This window comes from Schistocerca cancellata, chromosome 3 (genome assembly GCF_023864275.1).
Source record: "Schistocerca cancellata isolate TAMUIC-IGC-003103 chromosome 3, iqSchCanc2.1, whole genome shotgun sequence".
Lineage (NCBI taxonomy): Eukaryota > Metazoa > Arthropoda > Insecta > Orthoptera > Acrididae > Schistocerca > Schistocerca cancellata.
Genome location: NC_064628.1, coordinates 783,881,847 through 783,888,978, shown reverse-complemented (window position 1 = coordinate 783,888,978; position 7,132 = coordinate 783,881,847). Strand labels below are relative to the sequence as shown.

At 44.7% G+C, this 7,132-nt stretch overlaps 1 protein-coding gene across 2 annotated transcripts in view; it reads left to right on the top strand.

The window, feature by feature from the left end:
- Positions 1–2,840: 2,840 nt before the first annotated feature.
- LOC126175835 (uncharacterized) overlaps positions 2,841–7,132 on the top strand; it is a 288,518-nt gene continuing 284,226 nt past the window's right edge. For both annotated transcript variants that reach the window (XM_049922837.1, XM_049922836.1), the window contains exon 1: positions 2,841–3,069. The gene's annotated coding sequence lies outside the window, so the exon portion shown is untranslated. The remainder of the gene's footprint in view (positions 3,070–7,132) is intronic.

Below are 7,132 nucleotides of genomic sequence, written 5' to 3'. Positions count from 1 at the left end.
CCCATACTGATGAGCAATACTCAAGACTCGGACGAACAAGCGTTTTGTAAGCTACTTCTTTCGTCGATGAGTCACATTTTCTTAGAATTCTGCCTATGAATCTCAACCTGGCGCCTGCTTTTCCCACTATTTGTTTTATGTGATCATTCCACTTCAGATCGCTCCGGATAGTAACTCCTAAGTATTTTACGGTCGTTACCGCTTCCAATGATTTACCACCTATGGCATAATCGTACTGGAATGGATTTCTGCCCCTATGTATGCGCATTATATTACATTTATCTACGTTTAGGGAAAGCTGCCAGCTGTCGCACCATGCATTAATCCTCTGCAGGTCTTCCTGGAGTACGTACGAGTCTTCTGATGTTGCTACTTTCTTGTAGACAACCGTGTCATCTGCAAATAGCCTCACGGAGCTACCGATGTTGTCAACTAAGTCATTTATGTATATTGTAAACAATAAAGGTCCTATCACGCTTCCTTGCGGTACTCCCGAAATTACCTCTACATCTGCAGATTTTGAACCGTTAAGAATGACATGTTGTGTTCTTTCTTCTAGGAAATCCTGAATCCAATCACAAACCTGGTCCGATATTCCGTAAGCTCGTATTTTTTTCACTAAACGTAAGTGCGGAACCGTATCAAATGCCTTCCTGAAGTCCAGGAATACGGCATCAATCTGCTCGCCAGTGTCTACGGCACTGTGAATTTCTTGGGCAAATAGGGCGAGCTGAGTTTCACATGATCTCTGTTTGCGGAATCCATGTTGGTTATGATGAAGGAGATTTGTATTATCTAAGAACGTCATAATACGAGAACACAAAACATGTTCCATTATTCTACAACAGATTGACGTAAGCGAAATAGGCCTATAATTATTCGCATCTGATTTATGACCCTTCTTGAAAATGGGAACGACCTGCGCTTTCTTCCAGTCGCTAGGTACTTTACGTTCTTCCAGCGATCTACGATAAATTGCTGATAGAAAGGGGGCAAGTTCTTTAGCATAATCTCTGTAGAATCTTAAGGGTATCTCGTCTGGTCCGGATGCTTTTCCGCTACTAAGTGATAGCAGTTGTTTTTCAATTCCGATATCGTTTATTTCAATATTTTCCATTTTGGCGTCCGTGCGACGGCTGAAGTCAGGGACCGTGTTACGATTTTCCGCAGTGAAACAGTTTCGGAACACTGAATTCAGTATTTCTGCCTTTCTTCGGTCGTCCTCTGTTTCGGTGCCATCGTGGTCAACGAGTGACTGAATAGGGGATTTAGATCCGCTTACCGATTTTACATATGACCAAAACTTTTTAGGGTTCTTGTTTAGATTGTTTGCCAATGTTTTATGTTCGAATTCGTTGAATGCTTCTCTCATTGCTCTCTTTACGCTCTTTTTCGCTTCGTTCAGCTTTTCCTTATCAGCTATGATTCGACTACTCTTAAACCTATGATGAAGCTTTCTTTGTTTCCGTAGTACCTTTCGTACATGATTGTTATACCACGGTGGATCTTTCCCCTCGCTTTGGACCTTAGTCGGTACGAACTTATCTAAGGCGTACTGGACGATGTTTCTGAATTTTTTCCATTTTTGTTCCACATCCTCTTCCTCAGAAATGAACGTTTGATGGTGGTCACTCAGATATTCTGCGATTTGTGCCCTATCACTCTTGTTAAGCAAATATATTTTCCTTCCTTTCTTGGCATTTCTTATTACACTTGTAGTCATTGATGCAACCACTGACTTATGATCACTGATACCCTCTTCTACATTCACGGAGTCGAAAAGTTCCGGTCTATTTGTTGCTATGAGGTCTAAAACGTTAGCTTCACGAGTTGGTTCTCTAACTATCTGCTCGAAGTAATTCTCGGACAAGGCAGTCAGGATAATGTCACAAGAGTCTCTGTCCCTGGCTCCAGTTCTGATTGTGTGACTATCCCATTCTATACCTGGTAGATTGAAGTCTCCCCCTATTACAATAGTATGATCACGAAACTTCTTCACGACGTTCTGCAGGTTCTCTCTGAGGCGCTCAACTACTACGGTTGCTGATGCAGGTGGTCTATAGAAGCATCCGACTATCATATCTGACCCACCTTTGATACTTAGCTTAACCCAGATTATTTCACATTCGCATTCGCTAATAACTTCACTGGATATTATTGAATTCTTTACTGCTATAAATACTCCTCCACCATTGGCGTTTATCCTATCCTTGCGGTATATATTCCATTCTGTGTCTGTACTGCTGCTGCGCTGGCCTTATAAAGCCGGCGGAGGCCGGCGGAGTACTCCAACTTTCCCTGTGTCTGCGAGGCGACCTCTGCAGAAAAAGGTTCGCATTAGTCTCTAGCAAGTTCTGTTTGTTTTGAAGAATTGTTTTCCTCGTGGTTGCGCCTGCAAGTGCTTGTGTCTGTTGTATGGAACAGAGTGGTGTCATGAGTGTAGCCTGCCTGGCAGGGGCCATCTGTGGCAGACGTAACACATATCTCTGTATTTGAATAGGCAAGCCTGTAGCAGTTTCTTTGGCGGTTCAGTGTAAAATAAATTGGTCTTCTGTTTTGAGGTGTTGAATTTCCCGTCGCGCCTCGTAGCCGTAGGTCAGTTCGAGCGAAACCGTGCGCCGTCGTATCTGGGAAGTGAGTGAGCGCAGGAGAAGGACGGCGCAGCCACAAACTGGTCGGTGACGTCAGTGTCAGCGGTCCAGGCGAGACGCGGCCGAGAGGTGGCGGCGGCCGTCAGGTGGAAAGCACCTCGCGATGACGCGGCGGCGTGGCCGCCAGCGCACAGCTGCCGGCCGGCCTTGCGGCCGTCAGATAACCGGCTGGCAGGCGGCGGCCGGCGCGCCGCCAGCCAGTCGCGAAAGCCACGCCGGCGCAGCCTGACCAGCGCGGCCGTGCGGCGCCAGCCAGCATCCACTCCGCCACTCCGTCCGCTCTGTACTCTGCCACTACTCCGCGCAGTGACTTCTTGCAGTGCAAACTGACCACAGTGACAGTGTTTCAGCGGCTGACGGTCAAGAGCAGAAGAAGCACAACGCCCGACAACTGATAGTGAAATTCCGTGAAAAAGAGGTAAGAAGTGTCTGTACTAAAGGATGTTGTCCGACAAAAGAATGTGCTGTCCGGACGCGCCCGGATTGTGTTAGTAAGAAGCGGCATGCTCAATTAAAATGAGTATTGTATTGTATGTTAACTGGGGACCAAGAAACGACGGAGAGGCTCCGCCGCAGCCGCAGTGGTCCACAACCCCACGACGACTACCGCAGTCCACTTTACCCCTCCGCCGCCCCACACCGAACCCAGGGTTATTGTGCGGTTGCCCCCCCCTCCCCAGGGAGTCTCACACCACACGAGTGTAACCCCTATATTTGAGTGGTAGAGTGGTGGTGTACGCGTACGTGGAGAACTTGTTTGCGTAACAATCGCCGGCATAGTGTAACTGAGGCGGAATAAGGGGAACCAGCCTGCATTGGCCGAGGCAGATGGAAAACCGCGTAAAAGCCATCCACAGACTGGCCGGTTCACCGGACCTCGACACAAATCCGCAGGGCAGATTCGTGCTGCGGACCAGGCGCTCCTTCCCGCCCGGAAAGCCGTGCATTAGACCTCACGGCCAACCGGGCGGGCAAAATGAGTATACTTTTTACCGGCCATCGGTATTCCACGAGGAGCATTCGATAACTAAGGGCCGTTTGCTTAAAACAGTGGTTTTTAGTTACGATGCAAGTGCAGTGTCTGGTGTTGTGTGGGATCCAGCACCAGAGCGTTAGTTGCATTATTTAAGGTTCCACGGATCACTTTGCACAATAAAACGTAATAGTGCGGGAGGAGTCAAAATGGTTCAAATGGCTCTGAGCACTATGGGACTTAACATCTGAGGTCGTCAGTCCCCTAGACTTACAACTACTTAAACCTAGCTTACCAAAGTACATCACGCACATCCATACCAGAGGCAGGATTCGAACCTGCGACCGTAGCAGCAGCGCGGTTCCCGACTAAAGCGCCTAGAACCTCTCGGCCACAACGGCCGGCCCGGAAGAATCATTTTACATTCACATTGCAAATTAATTTTGCACATTAGCCTACGTGCTGAACATTTCTAATGGCTTTTTTAATGACAAAGAATAAAAATGATATACAAATCTAAGTTAGAACTTCGTACCCACCATCTGTTACACAACACAATAGTATAAAATCTTCTACGGAGTAGAAGGCGTCGTCAAGGTGAACTTTCTCAGTTCATTTCCAAATTTTACTTTTCTGTTTGTCAGACATTTTAAATCACTGAATAAGTGATCAAAAAAATTTTTGTAGCGTAATTGTGCACCCCTTTTGTGGTACACACCACCTTAAAGTGCAATAATGAATGTCATTTTCCCTCCTGGTATTGTACTATCTACATCTTTGTTCGTTTTGAAAAATTTGGATGAGGGAAAAAATAGTCAGAATGTCTAACTCCTTAAACAGATGTCTACAAGAGGGCCACATATTATCCTTAGAGCACTTTTTCGGGCAATGAAGACTTTCTTTCTTAAAGATGTGTTATCCAAGAACGCTATTCCAGAATACGTCGCCTTACTGAGTTGTCTCTCCCCAAGATTTGCAATGATTCTAAGTGCAAATGGTGCTGGACTAAGTTGTTTTAGGACTTCCGACTTGTGATTTCTCCAGTTTAAATTCTCAGGCATATGGGCACTTGCGAATTTTTAAGTTTCCACCGTATTTATTACTTTATCATCATGTGTTACACTTACCGTAAGTGTAGAACCCCTAGATATGCAGAACTGAATATGCTGGGTCTTTTTAAAATTGAGGGCGAGATCATTCGCAGAAAAACAGAGAGAAACATTTTTAACAACTTAGTTTATCATTTTTTTCTGTTTCTGCATGTATGCTTGGACTGATTACAATACCAGAGTCATTCCCAAATTATCTAGTTCTACTTGTTGTATATTGGACGGAATATCGTTTGTATACATGAGGAACCATAGTGGACCTGAATTGAGCCTTGCGGAGCCTCATACGTGATTTTTCCTCAGTCAGAAATGTGTCTCTGTACTATATTTCTTGAATTATTAAATACAATTTCCTGCATTCTTTTGGTTAGATACGACGTCATTCATTGGTAAGCTACACCGTCAATCCCATAAAACTGCAGTTAATGTAGGAGAATATTGTGATTCACACAGTCAAATGCCTTGGACAAGCCATAGTAAATGCCAACCGACGCTAGTTGGTTATTTAATGCTTGTAAAATCTGGTGAGCAGACATAAATCGCATTCTCAGTACAGCAACTCTTCTGAAACCGAAACTATGATTTGCTGAGGGTATTATTGTTGTCCATGTGAGATACAGTTCTAGAATACATCAACTTCTCAAAAATTTTGTAAAATTGTATCAGCAGCCTCTTATCGCCACATAAGTTGCGGCGCATTCTTCGGACTTTATCATGTGGCATATTGGTTTAAGAAGACCTATACGAGTTAACAGAGGGATTGGAAATAGTCCCGAGAAAACCGTTGCGCCGTTTACCACTTCAGGCTGTTGTGTTGTAGCACCTGCTCACGGATCGGTGCACAAACTCAAACTGAAACCATAGGAAGGAAGAGTAATGCACCTGCTGACTATCTCAGACACTGTTGCTCATGATTGTACTGCACCTCGCTATCGCAGTTTGCTCATACTTGAGAGATTAATCTTGCAGTACTCAGCTTTCCTAATAAAGCATGACTGTATGTATTAGTGAACTCGCAGATCAATGGACGCTGAATCCATTAAATTGCGGTATTGTGGTCACATAAAATCTGTTCTTCTTTCAATATTTCGGCCATGTATCTTTCGGCCATCTCCACACTGAGCCAACACACTGAAGCTAGTACTCGTCGAGTCGTTTTAAATCACAGATATAAAAGTGTCGAAGATGCAGGTCGGTGGAAAAGTATACTTATAAATTACATCTGTGGCTACGAGGTCGATCGTTGCTGAGATATCGATGTATCGTTACTAGATGCACTGTAACGACAGCTTTGCGAGTTTATTATGAAAGCGCCAGATTCCATTATTTTCTCAGGATTTAATCTCCATCTCCATTAATTACGTTCTTCGTCAAACGAATTACTTCGTTCACCACCGAGTTTCAAAAAGATGAAGTCGAAGTTAGAATTTCGACATTTTCATACAGCATAGAGTCACCGATGTCGACGCGGTGTTCCATCACAGCCCTTTTCATCACGTTGTAAGAGCCTGGTTTATCCATGTTGATTGATGCGTCTTTCATGGACTGTACGAGTCGTCTCTGCCCATGGCATAAGAAGAAGGAATTTAGTTTATGTGGCTACACTCCTGAATTTAATGAATCAATTATTGCGCCCCGAAAAAATTACGATGCACAATGGACTCTGAAATTCTGAAAATCCTCAACAGTTACATCACAAGCCTGTGCACACTATGAAAACAAGAGTGAATTTGTTCGAAGCCGATTACTGAACCTATTTTTTCCAACTAAACAATACCTGTGATACGTATCTGAACAATCCAACCTTTTTTTCAGTGAACTTTGCAGCTAACGAAACTGACCTTTAGTAATTTCGTCCAGGACAGTGCAAGCAGCCAGCGCAGCTAGAACGGTATTACGAGGTGTTTTAATGACAGGAACTATCCTCGCAGAACTCGTCCCACTAAAAGCGATGGCCGTACGTAGAATAAGATTCAGAAATTTTGTTGGGAATTGTTCGACCTTCCATCCTTCAGTCCTGACCTTGCATCCGGTTGCTATTGCCTCTTCTTGCACTTGAAACAACGTCATGGTTGGCGACGGCTTGAAGATGATGAACTCATCCGTTGTCAATTGCTTCAATGCCCGACTTCAACGCAAAAAAATGGTTCAAATGGCTCTGAGCACTATGGGACTTAACTTCTGAGGTCATCAGTCCCCTAGAACTTAGAACTACTTAAACCTAACTAACCTAAGAACATCAGACACATCCATGCCCGAGGCAGGATTCGAACCTGCGACCGAGCGGTCTGAGGCGCTGCAGTCACGGAATGTGCGGCTGATCCCGGCGGATGTTTGAGTCCTCCCTCGGGCACGGGTGTGTGTGTTTGTCCTTAGGATAATTTAGGTTAAGTAGTGTG